Source organism: Vanessa atalanta, chromosome 19, assembly GCF_905147765.1.
Source record: "Vanessa atalanta chromosome 19, ilVanAtal1.2, whole genome shotgun sequence".
Taxonomy (NCBI): Eukaryota; Metazoa; Arthropoda; class Insecta; order Lepidoptera; family Nymphalidae; genus Vanessa; species Vanessa atalanta.
In genome coordinates, this window is record NC_061889.1 from 5,885,776 (window position 1) to 5,909,365 (window position 23,590).

General features: G+C 30.5%; 1 protein-coding gene across 1 annotated transcript in view; it reads right to left on the reverse strand.

Moving 5' to 3' along the window:
- LOC125071501 (atrial natriuretic peptide receptor 2-like) overlaps positions 1-19,580 on the reverse strand; it is a 49,847-nt gene extending 30,267 nt beyond the window's left edge. The window contains exon 1 of the mRNA XM_047681780.1: positions 19,473-19,580. The gene's annotated coding sequence lies outside the window, so the exon portion shown is untranslated. The remainder of the gene's footprint in view (positions 1-19,472) is intronic.
- Between the last annotated feature and the right edge of the window lie 4,010 nt (positions 19,581-23,590).

The window sequence follows — 23,590 nt, forward strand, 5'->3', positions numbered from 1 at the left end:
GAATAATATACTTTTTTTATTAATGTACTTTTTACAAATGATTTTAATTTGAGCTACTTAGGTACTTAAGTATCTTACAGGATACCTATTTTTAAGGTTGGTAATTGATTATAGCCTCTAACTCAGTGTATCGATACATCAATTCTGTCTAATTTGCATCTCCCTTGTACCGTAATACATCTGACATGCAATAATGCTGTTGCTGATACACAAAACTCGCTCTGCAATTAATAATAATGTTCACATTATGTTCAAATTACTGCCACAAAATCTCACAAACTAATAATCACCGTTAGAGAAACATAGTTGGACGACCTCCGTGGTCGAGTAGTGTGTACACCGGTTTTCATGGGTACGCCACTCCGAGGTCCCGGGTTCGATTCCCGGCCGAGTCGATGTAGAAAAAATTCATTAGTTTTCTATGTTGTCTTGGGTCTGGGTGTTTGTGGTACCGTCGTTACTTCTGATTTCCATAACACAAGTGCTTTAGCTACTTACATTGGGATCAGAGTAATGTATGTAATGTTGTCCAATATTTATTTATTTATTTATTTATTTATAGTAAATATTATCGTTTGAAAATTCAATTTAATTGCGCACAAAACAATGTACGTGCATTTTCCTACATTTTATACAATTAAAAAATAATATGAAAATTTTAAAATGATGCCCGCGTAGGATTGCTTAAAATGGGTCACGCGTCAATGTCTTCCTGGCCGACTTCAACCGCAGCGACCATCCTTAACGAGGAATAGCGAACGCAAGAAGACACATTTGACACACACACATCGTCACAAGTGTGTATGCAAAGTGCAAAGTTGCATTGTCTCTTCCGTCACTGTTGTCCAGTGGGAGCGTAATACGATGCAAGCGGAGAGAACTAACGCTAGACTTGTCCGATAATCCATTAGGTGAATTCCGAGGCATGACAGTACAACACTAGGAACTCTCTAACTCAGAGCCACTACTGGATTTTTTTTGACAAACCTCGAATAAAATTCTAAAGTCAAGGTTTAGCTACAAGATCAACGAGGCGGCCAAATTCTCTACAATTACAGAAGTAATAAAAACGAACTCGAATGGATTAATAAAAAGTATAAAGTATTATTAATAGCAAATGTCGTCTGTACGATATAACCGGCAGGGAATGATCGTAAAACCGATTTGTTCGCGTAACAAAATAGAAAAGAAAGCGGTTGTTTGTTTATGTTTATTGATTTGAAGTTATTTGCCAAATGTATTGAGAAGATATTGATAATATTTTCTTGTGTAAGTTCTAATAATCTTATTAACGTGAGCAATTATCAATTCAACTAAATGTCAATATCAAGTCATTATAGCCAGTAGTTGATAGTGCTGGCGTCATTTCTAGTACCGATTTAGCATCTTGGCTCTCCTTTCTGCTCCTTGCTTAAAGATCTCCAACTTCATATTGATACTACCAATAAATGTGAATGTACATATTTCTGAAATGAGCTCTCAGTTTTTGTCACTTCAAGTGTACACTCACGATCCAAAAAACCACTTACGAGCTTCGGTTGTCATTTATTACTCCGTAATTCCAAAATGACAACTCTATGTGTTAAGAGTTGAGACTCGTTAGCGTGATTCAGATTTACACAATTTCTCGGTTTGACCACATATCTTTGGACTCCTTTATTTCTTATGTATTATATAACTCACTACTCCACGAAACTTAATTGTTTTACTCGACAATATAGAAACACCTAACTTTTATCTTCACCTTTGCCTCTTCTCTTTCCCAGCAATTGAAAATGTCAATTAAAAATTCAAATTCACGGCTGAGCCAGACTTTGATTATAAGCATTAATGAAAATTAACGTATACTTGTTCTAGCCACAATCTTCGGTTAAGGTTCACGTCTTCTAACCATTTTCATTGAGCTCATTTCATTTATCTTGTAAATAAAACTTCCGGACGCGTTCCCTTATTTTCATTCTGATACCGTCTCATCAAATGAAGCCCTACCTTTTATTTCGTCTTGTTTGATTAAGAGCAATAGATTAAGGAAAAGATTTCAATAAATCACACGAGTCTGGTTCCTAACAAGGAAAATAATTAATTGATTAAAGCTGGATATTTCTTCGTTAAATCGGTTCGAATCTATCTTTGTTAATCTCTACAATGTTCCATTATAAACTGCCTGACTTCCTTGCTGAGGACCAAGTTACTGGGTGTTTCCATTGAGAAATTTGCAGTAGAAACCCGGAGTCTGGTAATTGACAGTTTTTAACTCCTGTTCCTCGGAAAGCACGCAAATTCGATGGTCCTATATTTAAACACATTCCGGTCAAATCCACTTTTCCGTCATCGGAATATAAAAGTGGAAAATTAGAGAGTCACATTCATATTTTATAAACTTAATGAACTAATCTAGACACGCGGAAGCGTGTCAGCCAAGTTCTAGTAATTACTATTATTTGATTTATTACATAATGCTTTTAATAAAACCGTCTGTAAGAGTGTGTCAAAATCTAATACATATAGAGTTATAAATATAAAGCACTTTTATCACGAAGGTTTACCAGCCTCATGGCAATTACTAATGAAATCTAAGATTAAATGCGCTTCTCTAGAGTATACCTATCCTATCGAACAGAGGTCGTCAGTTTACAGTGAAATTCAAACAAAACCTGTCATAGGTTTTGAAAATCTGATGATTAAACGGGAAGGTACGATCCACTAGTTCACTACTAAGTGCTTACATATGTAAGAACAAACATATTTTGTGTTATATAATAACGTAGTGACAAAAATAAAACTGTTACCGAGACTTTAGTATTTCTTTTACAATTTATTTAATAACGGTAATATAAGAGGTCGTTGCTAATTAATATCGTGATAAGAAAGTTAAAAATAAATATTCTAATAATTCAAAGTCACACAAACTCTAAATTAAACAGCAAGTTTCCTTCAGACTTAAATTAGTTTAAATTTTGTAGGGTTTACGCCATCAGCCGTTAGTTTTAATTAGATTTTTTAAGAAAGCAAAAGTTTAACCGGCGTTATTAACAGTAGTTATTGTAATGTAATGCGACGCTGTAACTTTTTAGATATAACTTTAAATTCGAAACTTCAGTAGAATCTAACTCGAAACTTATCTCTGGAGCATACACTGTTAGAATTCATACAAGTAAAGTTTATTTGGTAGTAGGGCTTTGTGCAAGCACGTCTGGGTAGATACCATCCACTCATCAGATATTCTACCGCCAAACAGCAATACTCAGTATTGTTGTGTTTCGGTTTGAAGGGTGAGTGAACCAGTGTAACTACAGGCACAAGCGACGTAACATCTTAGTTCCCAAGGTTGGTGGCGTATTGGTGATGTAAGGAATGGTTAATATTTCTTACAACGCCATTGTCTCTGGGCGGTGGTGACCACTTACCATCAGTTGGCCGATTTGCTCGTCCATGTATCGATATCATAAAAAAAGTAACGGACATATTTATGACTAGATTGTCGATTATACTTTAAGCTTATACTTATTTGAGAATATTTACGAAATATTCTCAAAACTGTATTTAATTTATTTAAAAGTATTGATGAAGTTATTTAAAGCATATTTTTAAATACAATATATTACAGCAACAATATGTGCATTACCAGTAATACCTATTGGATATTTAATAGAAACAGGGTCAACTATTATATACACGGGAATTTAAACTTTAACAAGTTTCCGACTCCGCAAAGTTAATAAATCCTCTCTGTAGCAAGGTATACTTATTTTAAATGTAATTCCGAAGATTCTTTACAAAATTAATAAATATCAATCTAATTTTATAAAACTACCATTGTACAAGTACGTTGCTTAGGTACTCGAACCCAATACTGTCCCTTACCAAAGTTGACCTTAATCAGAAGACTGGGTAGACATGAAGAGTCTTGAAGCATCAAAAGTAGACACAGTGAAAAACAATTATTATTTAATCTATTACAAGTTTAATGTGAAAATAAAAAAGTCATTCATAGATTGCATGTATATTATATACGGAAATTGAAAATTCCGAGAACCCGAGAACTTTTTAATTTAAGTCGCAATAAAGCTAATAGTACCTGCCATGAGATAGTATGGTATGGGTTTTTTTAATAAGAAACGGATAGACAGTAAAAAAATATTTATTATTAAGACTTTTGTGTTGATTAATCTAACAAAAAATCCATACTTCCATACTAATATTATAAATGCGAAAGTAACTCTGTCTGTCTGTCTCGTTTTCACGCCAAAACTACTGAACCGATTTAAATGAAATTTGGTACACATATAGTCTAGAGCCCGAGAAAGGACATAGGCTACTTTTTATTTGGAATAAAGAACACTTTACAACAGTAAAGGGTTGAAAAGGGGGTTGAAAGGTTGTAAGTTGTTAAAGGTATTGTCATTTTTAAAACTAGAAGCATAAAACTTATATTTTTAACTTAGTTTTATGGGAGTCAGTCACTTTTTCAGTTTAGTTTGAAGGGTGAGTGAGCCAGTGTAACTACAGGCACAAGGGACGTAACATCTTAGTTCCCAAGGTTGGTGGCGTATTGGTGATGTAAGGAATGGTTACTATTTCCTACAACGCCATTGTGTATTATTAGCGCCACCACCGGGCGGTGGTGACCACTTACCATCAGATGGCCCATTTGCTCGTCTGCCTATAGTATATATATAGAGAAGTGGTGCAGCTTGCTGGAACAAGCTCTAAATCTCTCTCCAGATCTTTCCTTCTATTTCCTTCAAAGTAGAATCTTCACCCAGCAATGGGGCATCATAAGACGGTTACTTTACTTTATTTTAAAGGGGAGGAAGTCTTCAAGACTTAATTTGCTTGATTGCTCAGTTAATTAAAACAAAACACTTAACAAACAACAACATTAAGATTATTATTGTTATAACTTAAGTAAATATATTTTTGTTTCTTTATTATTTTATAAATCCACGCCATTCAGCTCCAGCATTTAATATCCCGCTGGCGCTTAGTCTATTATTTTTCTTATAAAGATAAAACTTTGTTACAATGAAATTGAGATTAAGATAGGAATCAGAACCGAAATCGCCCAGTGGATGAAAACCGTGCATGAAAACCGAATCGCACGTGTTGAAAACCGTAAAACGTTAAAACATTTAATGTAAATCAATTATAATTTATCTTTTTCTGAAACTGCTGAAATCGAATTGTGTACCCAGACTGCATTAAGAAGTAAGAAGGTATTTTCCCAGCAGTGGGGTATTTACAGGCTGTTACAATTAAATCTTATTTTAATTAGATTTTCTACATTATTCTCATAACAGCTTTGTATGAATATTTAATTTTAAAACCCTTTTTAGAGAAATGTATGTGTGTACTTAAATTAATTACTAGCTGTGCCCGCGACTTCGTGCGCGGTTGAATTTAACATAAAAGTTTTTGTTATAGCCTAAGAAACTCTTTATTACTTCAGGTATCTATCAGTGAAAGTCGCGTCAAAATCGGTCCAGCCGTTCCAGAGATTAGCTGGAACAAACAGACAGACAGACAAAAATTGCAAAAAAAAAATTATTTTGGTAAATGTTATTTATGTACGGTACATACATAAGCATTTAGTAAATAGCGGTTATTTTAATAATACTAACAGACACTCAAATTTTATTATATATGTAGATTTGCCAATTTTCTTAAATATGTTTAACAAGAATAAATATGTTTTAACGAATATTAATTCCATTTAGTAATCTGTTTTAGTATTAATGCTAAGCAAATGTAATTTTGCTTGAAGTCGTTCGTTCAGCGAAGATATTAAGTTTCTTAACAAATATAAGATAAAGTTAGCCCATATCGACAATAGTTTACGTAACTGGGAATCATTAGCCGGGCTATTTCATTGGATAGATACATTTGATCTGTTTTATTGCACATATTTAGAACAACATTTTTTTCAAATCAATGGTATATACAAATTTATACTATGGTATAAACAAATTCAATGAAAGGTAGCGACTGACGCCCAATTATATCCAATTGCACGTTCATAGTTATGAATTGTATATATATATACATATACATATATATTATATATATATATATATCTATATATATATAAATATATAATCGTTATTAAATTTAATAACGAGATTCAATCAAATTTATAATATTATTCGATAAAAAATAATCACACAAATGACGAAAGAAATGTCCAAAACATACATATATTTTTTTAAAAAGATCTTTTTCTTTTTAATATGATTTTCCTTTTCTGAAGAAACTTGAGATTTACAAATGTTACATAGAAAAAAATCTTGTATGTGTGTACATATGTATATATTGTATAGTTTTCGTGTATTAGCTAGGTTACCAGATCATCACGGTGACATGCGAAAACGCTACCGTGACACCCGCCGAAGAGACGAGAGAGCACCGCTGGTTTTTTAGTGGGTTCCGGTGTACTAGGCTGCGCGCTAGGCATCCTGAGCACCGGCAAATGGCACACCCCCACCCTACCTCATTTGGGGGAAAAACGTAGCGAGTTTTACTGGAGGGAAAAAAACAAAAGCTATTTGCTCGACCGAATTTCTCTTCGACTACATTACATAATAAGTAATCTAAAAAGTAGTTAATAATGTTTGTAAATATATACAAATATACACCAATGAAGAGATTGTGCGTCAAGAATATGGGCATCGGTGACCACTTACCATCAGGTGGCTCATTTGTCAGGGTACCAACGTATTTTCGATAAAATGCAGCTTTGGTTACCCAGATTTGATTGCGCAACCTTAGGCTAATATTATTTACTGTAACTACTACAAATAAACATTTTTTACTGTAACTACTAAAAAAGATGTCTAATGTATATCAAGTAAAATCTTGAGTTATCAAAAAAAGATAAATACAGATTTCAATTATAAAATACGGTTACGCGTTATATGAAAATGTGGAAGAGTAAATATGTATATTTTTCGTGATTGTAATTTCTAAGGTTATACAGAATGATATATTAAATAAACATCATTTACTAATATTTTAATATTCCCAGGGGAGCAACTATAATAATATATTATAGGAGAGAAACCTATAACTTGAATCGATAACATTACCTACATATATCTGCCTAAAGATATTATATACATTTCAAGTCAGTATCCCGATAGAAATTCATAATGTCACTTCAAATAATGATCATGTCGTCCTGACCGATTTCACCCACACCGATCAATCTCATGGGAGACCAGCCAACTACGCAGGACATATTATAGTGCACAAATCTGTGCATAAACACAGTTGCACTATTACCTTCACTCTGATAATCCGATGGATCGGCAAATCGATACGACCGGAAAGAATTCAGGCGCAGTGCCAACGGATTTATGTGTTTTCCGAAGTGACGGAGTGTACATACTTTCAACCAACTAACATAACCAGACTATGGGCTACTACTGGAAATTTTTCGATAGAAAAAGCCAATAACTTTTTATCTACACGACCTGGGTTTTGCACCTAGGACCTCAGGATCTCTAAAAGAATATTACAGTTAGACAAATTTAAAAACTTCTCGAAATTCGATCCAAAAGATTTGTTCCCGCCAAAGTTTTATTTTTATAAGGAAAATAACCAACCTAGATACTCCCAGCGGGAGAGTATATGCCGCTTCAGACAAAACATGAAAAAAGCTTTTATTTTAAATTGTTCAGTAACATTAATTGTACTTAATTGGCTTTGAATCAAAATGGTATATTTCCTTTACACATTATTTCGCTTTGATTTATTAATATTATATAGATGTATAATTTTCTGTAACTATACGGTTTTTTCTTAATCAATAGTGCTTTCATTTATTCTTATATTATAAAGCTTTTTATTGTTTAATTAAAATAGTCTCAATATGTTTATAAATAAATTTAAAAAAAATGTACCAGTCCAATTTTCATAAAACATTTGGTTAATATATAATAAAATCGGCCGAGAGAAGTGAAATACGGCTAGCGATGTGGGTTAGAGTGAGAGAGAAGGAGCCTGCCTACCACCACCGGATGCGTAAGGGAAAGGGAAGCCAGACAGGCAGGCGCCGTAACGCGTTACGTAACGAAGCGGTTTACCCTTCCATAAAAAGTTATAACTTCAAAAAAGAAAAAAAAATTACGTCGCCAATAGTGTTTATTGGCCCTTAGCTAAAATTATAAGTAAATAAATATGAAAAAATTCAAGAATACATAATAAAGTTTAACTTAAACTACGTTTTCATTACCAATAATACCGAAATATTTAAATATTCGCTAGGTGGTTTCGCGCAGACCGTCTTGGTACTTTGACACTCATAACACATGACATACTGCCAAACCGCAATACTTAGAATTGTTGTGATCCAGTTTGAATGATGAGTGAGCCGTGGTAACTCCAACCGCAAGGGATGTAATATCTTAATTAATAGAGTAGATGCTATAGTTCGTCGTGACCACTTATCATCAGATGGCCGATATGCCAGTCTGTCTAACTATTTTAAATAAAATAATTATTTGTTTTTAAATTCACACAAGTATAACTTATTAAACGACCATACGTAAATTTTTTCATTCGCGAAAACCTTGTTTTCATCGGAGCCAACGAAAATAAATTCAGATTAATTTAAATTGTATTTCTGACTCATCGGATCAGCGTACTTGCAATTTCGGAGAAGCTTATTCAATTGAATGCTTAACCAGAATTCTGGCATTAAAATTCGAACTAAAACAATTAATTTCACGTATTATATTAAGCTTTATGAATAGTTGACCAAGGATTTTATTGGTAATCGTGATAATATATTTGGAATATGAATGTAACTTTTTTATTACAAACTTGAAATATAATAAGCCTTTTATTTACAAAAGCTTGTATAAATCATAAATAGGAATAATGATATTTTATTGACATTAAAATAATAATATTGTTTTGGTAACATTTTTGAAAAAATGTTTTGGACAGCTGTAATTGTATGGGTTATATGTGACTTTATGTGAACGATTTTTTTATGTACATTTTTTGGTTTCCATTGGATGAACAAGACAAATGTACGGCTCGTATATCGTATCATAATATGCCTCTTGTCTAAGCATCTTTGACACACATCTCTCCGCGTCAAATTATCGAGAATTTAATAAAATAAAGAAATATAATCTTTATTTTTTTTTTGCTGTCTCTACTCTTAGTCTTCTCACGCACACTAAGAGATCTCGTAAACACAAGCGTCACTCATAAATCTATATAATTATATATTTACCTACTTTACGTCAAACCACGCTTGGTGAGAATTCTTCTATTCTAAAACTATGTTACTCTCAATAATTTCACGATTGTCGATATTTTTTCCGATTCATTAATTCTTTCATTAGTGTTTCAATGAAAATTATGTAAGTCGTGGATTTTTTACTACTCACTGTCACCTAAACCTTTACTAATTTGATGGTACGTAACAACTATTATTATTTTATCAATTAAATCTTGTTTTCATTTTAATAATTCGATGCTTTTTTTTTATTCAATTTAATGTTATTCTTCGTTTTGTCAATTATTAACTTTATAACGTTCTAGTCCTATACTATATCCATCAGGAAAGCTATGAATCTCCGTAAATGTAACCGAATCGATGTTCGATTTCTTAATAATCTAATATTCTTAACTGAAGCTATCCGAAACAATCGGATAATCCGAAATAATTTCGTATCCGTATCTAAAAAAGGTTAAATATTATTCACATATCCGTATAGAAATCCACATCCGACATGACATATCCATAACATCCCTGAAATCCAAGATGTTTACTTATAATTACTACATTTCAGTACTTTCATGAATTCTATTTTTTTAATTTATATTTTGTTGTTTGTATTTGTAAACTGAATAAATAAATAAATATCACTAGATGTCTTCTAGTAATACATAATAGGCTAAAATGATAAATATCTTCCATGATTTCATGATATCTCTAGGGATTTTACATCGATAAGAAATTGTTTATTCAAATTGGAACATTCTCGAACAAAATAAATTCCAATTTAATACGACAAAAAATGAAACAAAATTAATTTAGATTCAAAGGCAGCGTTGCACTTGAATTATTCATCTACGAGAGAAACTTGTGATCAAAGCGCTTTTAACTTTAAAGAAGATTTCAATTTTTAAGTTTGTTTTCAGAAGGCCGCCTTGACTTCAGATATAATTGTAACTTCAGAGATATTTCAACGACGTCTAACATGCGATCATTAGTATAAAAGAGAATTCATGAAAGCCTCATATGTTGTTCAAAAAATCGTTTCTTTTACGAAAAGCATTTTTCATCTATCTATCATATATATATCGTACAATTTAAAACAATTGAATATCGCACTTTGCTACTTGCGTTAGAAACGTTGTACTTAACATTAATAGCCTGTAAATTTCTCACTGCTGGGCTAAGGCCTGCTCTCCGCTATGAGGTGAAGGTTTGGAGCATATTCCACCACGCTTATCCAATGCGGATTTCGTTGAAATTAGACACATGCAGGTTTCCTCACGATGTTTTCCTTCACGAGCACGAGATGAATTATAAACACAAATTAAGTACATGAAAATTCAGTAGTGCTTGATTATGTCTTGAAAGAGTCTCACCGCAACCAAAGACGTATTATTTATTTTATACAGTACACTTAAATATTTATATATCAGTAGTAAAAGTATATTTAAAGCAAAGAAAATTTTGTTGAAAGACTTTAAAGATACTGGCATATTGTTTTATACACGATATCTTGATTCAGGTATCCGTAAACACTGTTCTCGAAGGCATGATTCGATGCACCGGCAAAGATTACGTACGCTCAGACAGATAATCTTACTGTTCTGTTCCAGCCAAGCAAAATATAACGCCTCATATACACAAAGTGGATCTAGTTCATCTTTAGAGATATATCTATAAATAGTATAAAACAAAGTCGCTTTATCTCTATGTCCGTCATCACTCAACTGATTTTGATAGAATTTTCTCTGATAGAATGAGCGATAACGGACGTTTTATTAATAAAATAAATCTGCCTATTAAATATTGCCTTATAAAGTGCACTTCTAATTTTTTTAATTATAAATTGCACCCGAAGGATGCGCAGGCTCTCTATTACAATATGTAATAAAAGCGTCTGTACAGTTTTGTAAATTTTACATGAAAACAAAATATTAGATAACTTTCGTGTCTATGAATCTATCTGTCATAGCAGACTCAAAGAATCTCTAACTATTAATAATATCTCTAAATATTGAACTCAAAATAAAGAGTGTATCCCAATTACATATATTTATCATAAATAAAGGATTATTTAACGCTAGGGAATTGTGCAAACCCTTTTGGGTAGCTACCACTCATCTACCGCCAAAATATATTTCAGTGTAAATGTCTAAGGCATATTCCAGGCAAATTAAAAAAAATACTTATTCTAAATTAATAATAAAAATATTAAAAGTATTATATTATCTTATTTTCAATATGTAGTTAAACTTTTCCAAATATTTTATTTTTATTTTAAATTGGCTTTGTATTTTCCTTAAAAGTTGCAAATTAATTTTAAGATAGTACCAACAAATTTACCTGAAAGTTTTCACACAATTGATCCAAATGACAATAGTTTTCATCTTCTTCGAATTATTTGGATGTACGTTTTATTTTATGTTTTATAAGGTTGTCTTTAGGTTCTTGACATTTTTATCATAAAATTTACACATGTATTCACATCTCAATAATATATGTATGTATTTATGGCTTTATTTTAATATGTATGAGTTTATGCAGTCATTATTTTTGACTCTTAAATTTGAATGCACTTATCCGTTCTCCTACAAAACTTATTTCACCAAAGGCTGCCTGTGAAAGATTGCTATAACCGATAAGATCGCCTTTGACGCGACATTTTATTTTCTTTCTAATATTTTTTCACTTACTCTCTTCCTTTTTTATTTTTTATAGTTGAGGATTTTTTTTTACGTTTATCGCAAAGACTCAAAACTACCAGAGTAGTTTTACTCTCGACCAATATATATTTTTTATTATACATATATTAAACAAAAACATGTGCTTTAAGCTATGCGGTCATATTATTGGTCATATTTATATTCGTGTCCTTATTTTTTATTACTCAAGAATAAATAACATTAAGGCCTTAACTACATACAAATAAAAATTAAAAATATTAACTGTACAAATCATGACCACGCGGCACGGTGGCGAGAATGGAGCATTTCGAATCGCAATTCCGATCCTGTTCTGTACAATTTCATGATTATAAAATGTAGGGTACTTTTTTACTTTGTTAAATAATAAAGTAAATTAAGTGGGTGGGTTAAAATAGTGTGTGACAGAATGAAGCTATATGCGAAATTACATGGTTCTTTACAAACTCATGAGTTTTCTTCGTTCCTACGAACATGATAGATCCTCTGGGCAAAAAATGATCCCTGGTCACTAGTAGAGGCAACAAAACCGGGTGCTATACTAAAAATTTCATTTAAACAATGTATCATTATTTGGGCGCCAAATGTAGACGAGGGACTTGCAGTTTACAATGAAATGAAATCAAAACAAAACCTGTCATAAGTTTCGAAATTCCTACAAAAACTTTTGAATAAACGAGGGAGACCCCCCCACTGATTAATATTCAGACACTAAAAAATCCAACTCGCGGAAGCACATATCAAATGTGGAAATATAAAAAAAATAAAAATAGGAATAATAAACAAGACTTAGCATGATTTATTTATTTATTTCTAACGAGGGTCAAGATTGATCGAACGTCGTAGGTCCCTTTCATTGAAGTTGAAACAAAACCAAAGATGAAAATTCTAAGGAAATGATTTTTAAATTTAAATGTGACTAATTGCGTTATTCCAGTGAAAAGGAGAGATTTTCTTTTATTTAGAATTCTAGGAGGGGAAAATGAACTTTATTTATTTTATTGTTTTATTAATTCGCTTTCCAAATAAATTATTTTATTATTCTATTTGTCTTGCTATTTTATATTCCTTTTGGTGTCGGAATTGTAATTTGTCAAATCATAGTGTGCGTGGTACATTACAGGTGGTGATTTAATTGGTACTTAGGTTTGATAATTAGTATATTTTATTAATAGAAGTTGAAGGACATTTATCAAACGCTTATATACACTAAAAATCAATTTTAAGAGCTATTTTTTATTGAAATTACTGGATGATAAGTGATCACTACCGCTCATAGACATTGACCCCTATCTTTTACATCACCAAGGCACTACCAAACTTTGGAAACTAAAATATTATGATGTTAACCAAAAACAAAACCAACCTTGGTAATAAAACGATCGCACCCAGGCTATGTCAAATAAAAAAAAATTGAGATGAAAAAGAACCCCGCTGCGTTTCTTACGCCGGTTTATCTCGTGTCCGAGGTGTTTATTTCCGAACCAATTCGAATCATTAAGCAAGTTTAATGCTTCTATATCGAATAAAGATTTTGAATTTGACATTGACTACATCCCTTGACCCTGTACTTGTACCGTCTATCTCATTTAAAACGGAACACAACAATACATAATAATGAGTTTAGTTTAACACTCAGCAAGTCAATTATAATAGAAAGTTATAGTATTAAATTTCAAACACAAAAAATATCTACTTGAAAAGTGAATGAATACGTATTCCATATTAAAATGTGTCCTTAACTATACCTCAGATTATTTACCGACATAACCTAAATTCCTCCCAAAGAATCGACTCGTTAATATTTCACGGTTTATTACGTTATTATAACATCCCTTTATGTAGTCTGTCGTTGATGACCTTCATGATATGAATGAAAATGAGTTACGGTTGTCGATAAATAACATAAAGCAGACGTCACGCGATTGTTTACTTGAAGCATTTACATATCTTGTTCGTGTAATGGAAATTCGTGAATGTAAAGAATTTGAAACACATTTTCGGTGATGTTTTTATACGAACTGACGGAGCACACGTTGCTTAGTACTGCTTGAGTATTTCATTTTTCTCAGGTACTTTTTTTATGTCCTCGAATGTATAAAATAAGAAACTCCATAAACAGTTGATATATTTTTTTTGTATGTAATATAAAAATATTATTCCTAATAATCTCGAAATACAAAGAAGACGAATTATTTCACTAGCTGCGAAGACATACAAAACATTTTAAAAGAAATGTTAAGTGACTTGGCTTTTTTTTTTAAATTAATTGAAGCCATGGAGCTGTGAATGTATTGAAGATGTTTTTGTGACTTAAGGTTGGTACACAACATCCAGAAAAGTAAAGTCAAACATTTATTATTTATTAGACAAAACATACTCACAGCTGAATATAATCTGTAAACTTTAAAAATCTTCTGAACGTGAATCTAACTGAACTCCTACACGGTAGGGACCGATTCTATGAAATTTATTGTGTTTATTTGAATGGATCCCTGGATGGTTTATTTTGGACTCGGTTGGACACGCGGGGATCGATAAGTAAATAAAATTCTTATTTATTCGGGTGAAGTCGGAACGGGTAGGTAGTCTTTTATCAAAAGATAATATAGTATTTAAATATAACGTTGCTCAGTTTAATCATACAAGTTTTGTCATGAAATTTTCCTTAACTGCCGAGTACGAGATGAATAATAAACACATCAATATTTAGCTCAACTTGCGGCTCTGAATCTAAGATAAATATAATATTTTCTGGGTGTTTTTTTAAACCGGTTCTTCTCAGGTCCGAGATGCTAAATTCCGAACCGGTGGAAGATTTTTAACAATCAATAAGCAAGTGTAAACACTTCTATATTGAATAAAGATTTTTTACTTTGACTTTGACTTTAAGCTGAAACATTACTTCTAATAATAGTGTTTAATAAAACAGTTACTTTATTTTGTTAGTAATAGATGGCGTTAATAGTTCCTTAAATCGCGCTATAATTACCTGAAATTATTATTTTAAGTATATCGTCATTCAAAATAAAACTTAAGTTTCCTTGATCAATATTTCGTTTCATCTGCCGTCTATCAAATACTACTAATTATTATGACTTTTAAGAAAAGTTGATCAAATACGTTTTCCGTGGTTGTAAATCAAGCCTTATTCCTTTTCTTTCAGCGAGACCTTCACACGATACCCGTCAAATAAGCAATAAATTACATGCGTCACGCAACGCGTGACTGACGACATTCGTTTTTTTTTTTCACATCTTTAAATAAATATAATCAAGGAATATTTTCTGAGAAAAATATTTTAAGAATAAATTCTTTCATCGCGATGAGAGCAAAATTTCTAAGTCGAACTTCAGTGCTACTTCCCTATATAAAATTAAAAAAAAAACTGTTTCTAACACGCGTACTGAGTCTTTTAATTTTTTTTTTGTAGATTTACTCAATTTTTTTATACTATTGATGCGATCGAGAAAACTTGTACGTAAAGCTAATATCTAAACAAATAATTATACAATAAATAAACTTAGCTAAGTTAATATTCCCATACGGCTATTTCCTCTCAACATCATTATTCCTAATAATATTTTTCCTAATTATTCAATTGCGTTATTTATCGTAGCTCTTTGTAAAATATATACTTACTATATACTTCAAGCGTGAAAGCGAATACGCAAAGAAGCAAACTAATATTCACATTTTTGTATTTACTGACGCGTATTAAACTAAATTTGAATAGTTTGTTTGTTTGTAACTAGCAAGATTATTTATTATATGTGTTATGTGATATTCATTGGTAGGATAGTCATCAATTCACTGAACTAATATAATTTAAATAGAGTATCAACTTATATTTATATAATGAAATCGTTGTTATCATATTATTTGTATGAAGTCTGTGTGTGTATGCGGAAATCTGAATGATTTGAGTGCTTAAAATATTTAAGTGACAATTTTTAAGCCAAAAATGGAATACCTTTAAAAAAATCTTTAGATAACACACCGCAACAAAGTTTGTGCGAAGTTTCAGCTCAATCGATTAAGTGGAACTAGTTTAACATTCAGTTTGAAGGTTTAACCCACACACGAACATGTGAAGTTAAATAAATATATTGCAAAGCTACATTTCCGATGTAAATCACTCAAAGTTATCAATCACGTAACTCTAAATAAGCCACGCAGTCACATATCTACAGAAGTTTCCAGAACGATTTTGGTAACGACAAACAGTCTCAACTAAGCCTAGTCAATAACACAAGAGATAACGCACAAGTGTGTGCAACATATGTGCACTCTCTATTCCTTTGTCCTAGGAATCCGATGCGACGGCATTCTGACGCGCCTGGGGAGAGTTCAAGCGCACGAGAGTGTAAACAATACTAACCTCTATACTCCATGCAGAGAATTTCTTAACAGAAAAACTTTTTTTTTTTTTGTTAGCCCGATTCTGGGAGTGAACCTAGGACATCGAGATGCAATTAGATCTAGTGATTAATGGCTGTCTAACGTGATAAATAAACAAAAGTTTTCAAATTATAAGTAAAAAATAATTGTTTTTGTGTTTGTTTATATATTTTGGTAAGCTGTTCTGCATACTACGATAAAAGCTCGGCTCAAATAAAACAAGATAATTTTCTTTTCTTGACCTTCAATATAAACGTTTAATATCGAACCCTTTTCTAAACGTATGAAACAGGGTAGCTGGTACATAAATCAGAGCAATGCCACTTCTTGATGATAAATTCAAATAACACAGTTTTACAAAACAACAGCCATACGTCATCTTCTTTCCAATCTATACTAATATTACAAATGTGAAAATAACTCTGTCTGTTTATCTGTTACGCTATCACGGCTAACCACTGAATCGAATTTGATGAAATTTGGAAGCAAGCTTGAACCCCAAGGAAGGACTAAGGTTACATTTTACACCTAACCCTACAATGCGAAGGAAGCCGAAGAAATAGTTTCATTTCAGTAAAAATGTATAATGTCTATTTTACACAATAATGAATTGATAAAATGTCGTATTGAATGACAGAATGACAACAAACAAAAACGAAAGCTGGAACGAACGTCTTCTTGACACGTTTCAATTAAATTTGCAATGGAAATATTTTATTTTTAGTAATGCGATATACACGATTTGCATGACATCATACACTTAAACCATTCGCTTCAGAACCAGGGCATCTTCAGGAAACAAATGATACTGATATACGAACTGTTCTAAAGTTTTCAGCTCTATCGCACAGTTTGAAGTTTGGACGGAATATACATGTTCTATATTACAAAAACTTTGGGTTGATTCTCTCTCAGTATATAGAACTGAATTATCTTGAAATAATTATTAAATATTGAAAGGATATAGTAGTTACTAAAAAATTCCTAAAAGCTAACGCATTTATTAAGAGCGCAGAGTAAGTTTTACTCGCGGTGTACACTAGGTGCATACACTCGAAAATTTGTGTGAATACACGAGAAAGAGCATGATATACTCTGTTCATTATGATGCTGTTGAATACTAGCGATTTAATTTAATTAATTTACATTTTATGGAACATAAGTCGGCGTTAAAAGTAGTTCGTATTTACTTTAAAACTAAGCTGTAAACAAATGTTTAATTGGTAGAGTTTTGTGCAAGCTCATCGTATATTCTTCCGCCAGCCAGCAACACTTGGTACTTTTGTTATCTGACTCGAAAAGTGAGAGAGTCAGTGTAACTAGATGTTATCATCTCAGTTCCCAAGTTTGGCTGCGCATTGGCGTATTAGGGAATGTTTAAAATTTTATATAGTGACAATGCTTATAAACATTGTTAACCACTTACTTGGTTGGCAATTTTTCTCGTCTTACTTAACATAAAAAATAACTATTATAAAACTAATGGTTCATTTAAATAAATAATCTAATCAGTGTGAACAATCTTTTTAGGATTATTTCCTACTTGCTTTTCATACTGTAAAACCTTACCACACACTGAGTTTTTTTTTTTCCGAAGAAGTGATATATTTTTGTCACTAAAATGAAAATTAATGAAAGGAGTGAATAATATTCTTAATTTCACAAAGACTTTGACTGAAACCAACTTTAAATCCGAGTCATTCATAAATATTTCACGAGTAGAAAAAAAAGAAACATTCTAATTTTTAAACAGCAATCCTATTGCTGTAAAAACAAACTCAAAACTCTCCGCAGAACACGATCATGGATTGTAACCTCTCTATAAATGAGTAAGGGTATATTATTTTGACATTAACACTAACAATAACACAATTATACAAACTCTTTCATGACAACATTTATTATATATTTCGAACAATAGAATATTTCATACAACTTATACCTCATTTATAAAATCTTTAGGTACAATCTATCGACTATAAAGAGTCTATCAAAGTTTGTAATCGAAAATTATCTAAGCGATATTCTTGTCATATAAATAGTACAAAAAGGTTAAAAATGTCTGCGTCGCAACTTGAGACACTTTTAAAATTAATTATTTATATAAATTTTACATAAGGAGATAGTTTTATAAATAGTTTACTTATTTGTAACGACATATTGATGAACTTAATTATTTGTTGGTACAAGACGGTGCACCAATAGGAACCAAGATATTATGAATCTTGTGTATTGTTATTTTCAGCTAATGTTCAGTTGAAATTAATTTTGTATCTAAATTTTTTTTTTTAAATAGTAAAAGAAGGTTTCCTTGCGTTAATAACTTTTTACTTGATAATTTTTCTGTCACTATTTTTTTTGTTTTATCTCACAAAATGAATTATTTTTTTCCATTGCCGTTTAACAACTCGACCTCTACAACCACATTACCAAAATACAACTATAAAACAAATTATAAAAAATATTTAGCTGAAGATATAATATTTCTTTAATAATATTACTTATTATTAAAATAATAGTTTATGTATTATTTTTGTCTAGACTCTGGAGTGGTTATGCCCTTTCAGATATTATTTTCTTTATTATAACGTTGTTAGCGAGACTTGTCCCACATATATGAGTAAGCTAGTAAAATATACAACAACTTATGAATACTAAACGTTTGATAAAATATATAAAATAAGAAAATGAAGATAGCTGCTTTAATAGCAGAATATATTTCTTTTTTTTTTAATTATATTCATAATATAAAAACAAGCAAGATAAAAAATACCAATTTTTTAATTTTTTGTGTAGCAGACAAATATGAAATCATTACGTTTAATATTAATTAAAAATTTTTTTTACTATACTATTAATTTAAAATATACAATTTAGAGATGAATTTCTTATTTACTCCAATTTAAAAATACATTGCAAACATTTAGCGACAAATAAATAAAATTTATGAGAACATGATATTAGAAAAAAATATATTTAAAAATGTATAAATTCCAATTTTATTTTTTTTAAAGATTTCTTAAGCTTCTGAAATAATAAAGCCATCAATATAAATCACTAATACGTATGAGAAGCCAGTGAGAACTAGGTGCATACAATTACGCCACAAACGAAAAGAAACATTAACAAAAACTTACGCTGCCACCGGAAATCAAAAAGTCACGTGGTACACAAAACACTAAACGACTTTTTTAAACACTTAACCGCTATTTTTGTTTATCGTAGCGTATGTTGCCGCTACGAGTGTAGCGTGCTACGATCGTAGCGCGACTGTCGTAGACACGCTCGGCCTACGACGGCTAGCAAGGAACTCTGATCAATGAGGCCACACGCCTAACGCCGGGAGGTACTACATTTACGGTACCATGATTTACCCGTAATACGGTGTTTTTATACCGTAAAGCGCCCTAAAATCAAGGAATAATTTTCTTTACGCGGATTCTGTATGATGTTAACTATTATTTCTGTTTTTCGCGTGAATCTATGACCGTATATATAATCACATATACTTAACGAAACTTTCGCTTTAAATTTTTGGCCAAAAGTATTACGATAATAAGGAACATTTCTATTTTTATTACAATAAATTTCAACAACACAATGTTTAATTTTCATATTTTTGCGTTTTTGCGAAACATTTTTTCTTGTATCTGGATCGAATTACGTGTTTATTTTTTGTCATTTTATTATGCCACGGTGTATGTTATACTATACACATGTATAACTTAAGGATTTATTTCAGCTTGTAACTGTAAGAGTCTTATTGTTACTGAAATAAAATAAAATATTATTACTGGATAATCGGGTCAACAGATTCAGATTTAATTTATTACAAACAAACAAATTTTACAATTTAATAATATTATTATGTACTACTCGGTCCACTCGTTATACTCTAAAATACTTTTCTCATAATTACTTGGAATTTCACATAAACTACCATCCCCTGTTTTAACTCCAAATGGGGGTTGATTTCTAAAGATACATTATTAGTGCATATCCATACAATCTATAGAGTATACATTTTAAATTTCAAGTCTCTTACTTCTTAAACACAGGACTTTTATACAAACTTCCAATCCAGGTTTTACTCCCTCATGATGGACTTTTATAAAATCTGTTTTTAGTGGGTGTCTACACCCTATAAGAATCTACCTGCCAAATTTCATGTTTGGAGGTGGTATAGTATCTGAGAATTCGTGATTAATCAGTTCCAATACCACTATATAAATAAAAAAAATTTATAATACTTTACTTTACTTAAAATAATGTCTTAATTTTGTCAACTTCTAACCCACAATACTTTCAAGTAATTTATTAAAAAAGAAAAAGAGACGAATCTTTTGTATCTTTTGTTGAGGGGATTATTTCAATTTCCTCTTGTTAGACTTTCTCGGTGGAAATTGCGGAAGAAAACTCAGGAGCGAATATTTGTTAAAATTCAATTTCGTCGGCAGCTATTTAATTGTCTATTTTCATATCAAAAAAATACTTAGACTTTAAATATTTCTCACTATTGCAATTCACAAAATGAAGTACCACTTAGGTTTAATAATAATTTTAACAAAAGCATTTAATTTGGCCTATTATTATTACTAAACTAAACCGAAGGCGTAATAATTAATATACGAATAACTGACTAGATATTTATTTAAATGTATTTCATAATAAATAAATATAGCAATAAATTTTATAAGTATATTAAAACTGAAATTCACACAGATAGATTAAATTATTGAAATTACCGTACAAAGACAAAAGTGATTATTTAAATTATTAATTACTTTAAACTTTATAACGTTTAATAATTCTGAATATAATGTTTGAAGTTAAGTTACATGATATGATATGACGAAAACTTTTTAATTTAATAACCCTTTGAATTTCAGTAAATAATTAAAAAGATAATTTTATACTAAATAAGAAAATAACAATAACATTTATGCTTTAATTATTATTTAAATGTCTAAATAAACATATCAATATATAGATAAAATATAGTGGCCAACAGTAGGCCACTATATTTTACACGCACACTATTCAAGTAGTATGACGTTTAGGGAGTATCAAGCGTAGCTGTGATATAGCGCACTAAGATAGTAAAGTTGGCTTTTTATAGTTATTAGTGCGACACTATATCGTAATATATAAATAATCTTAGCATTTATAATTGATTTTTAGTCCAATCAATTAGTAAAAAAAAGGTTTTATTTTGTAAGGATATAACTATAATTATTAATTAACATATGTATTAAAGTTAATATTATATTAACATATATATGTATACAAGAGATACTTTTGTAAAATATAGAAATCTATAGGTAATATATTCAGTGTTTTAATTTACAATTTTTTATTCTTACACACTTATTATTTTATTTAAACTTAACCGACCACAATGGCACAGAGGAAGTACATAATGTCATCTAATAAGCCATAATTCGCTAGTCAACCTTTATACAAATGAAAAATACAATTTAAAAATTAAATGATATTTTAGAACATAAAAGCTCTATGTTATTTAATCAATTTGTTTTTTTTACTTAATAATTAAAATTCACTGCTATCGTTAAGTTTGCTTTTAATTTATTGCAAGTTGCAATAGGTATGTTTTTAATAATATATTAATTATTACATAATTTTTACTCAATTTAATTAATAATTTAAAATTATTATTCAATATAAATCCATTACCGCAATATGTAATTGACTAGTAATAGTCAATTTATCTTAAGGTAATTGAATTCAATTTAAAGGTAAAATTACCATTTCTGTTGCGGTTATATCAATGTCAGGTGATGCGTTACGCTGTTTCAATCTGTTTCAGGTGCAGGCACTTGACAGTGACGTCAAGACTACGTAATAGCTAGAACCAATTTAATACCTTTGCGTCACTTAGTGCAAAAGGTCGTATGAGAAAATTATGTTCCAATTTCAAACTTCAAAATTTACTGGTAGATTTTTTTTAATTTATAATCTAATACCAAGGATTTTACGTTATTCATTAGCTATCATTTTATTATTTTTTTATTTGTGTATTTAATTTTCCGAAAAAAAAATATTTCAATGTGTAATCAATTTTTAAACTTTATTTCACTGAAATTCGCTTATTCTAATTGAAATTGGTTTATTAGTCTACATGAGAAATATTTAAGAAAACAAATTTGATAATAGAAAATAATTATCTCTCTCAAATAACTGCAGTAATTTACAGCAGTAGTTTCAGGTAATAGTTCTCATAATCTTCATTCTTTGGTTTGATTTATATCCGTCATTTCAGGTCTTTGAACTCCAGAAGTTCAACATCGACCGAACCTTGGCCGTCTGCCAAACAAGTCACATAGAATAAAATAATACGCCAAGTTCATAGTTTTGAGTCTATCTTAATTCCGCGCCGCCTCGAATTTATATTTAATTATAGTTCTTAATATATGGTCATAAAGTTGTTTATTCCTTGATAAGCGTCTTTATACTTCACAAACACATCGAAAATTTTGAGAAATTATTATTATTGTTATAGCCGTCGGGTTATAATAATAATAATTGTTGGCAGTTATAATTATTCAAAACATTATTATTTTGTTTTTTACAATTATATAAACTGTATCGTCGTTTATATATTTATTCGTTGAGTAATGGCAGAATGTCATCTCAATGTTACTTGGAAAAAAAATCACGTACACTTTATTCAAGTAGACCGTAACAAGAACTCTAGAATCGCCATTTTAAGAGATAAAATTAAATTTAAAGTTATCTTTAATTCGGAATATAAATTTTACAAAAAAAAAACAGATAGATACTTAGTAGTTACTCTATTCCGAAAATTATACTGGTGTGTCAATTAATTACAATTGAATTAAACTCAAAGAAACCTAACTTCATGTTTTTTTTGTAATTATGGTACGATTTATGACTCACTTATAACATTAAAGGTACTCTGTCAGAAACCATCATGCTCGTTTCAAAAACAACTGTACAAAAAATAAAAATATTCGAATGAATGATACGCGCATCGAAAACCTTTCAAATGTTATTTTGGTTGACGTAGAATAAGGAAAAAATAATTATATTTTTATAATTAAGATTAAGTGTAAGTATACGAATGTTATAATTTAGGTACCGCTTATTTAGTAACTGTAACTGCCAAGTGTTGTTATCCTTGTATAACTTATATATATATCTTATGTTTGTATATTTAGATGTCAAGTTTGTTGTTATTCTTTATTTAAAAAAAAGTCAATTATAAGTGAGCTTT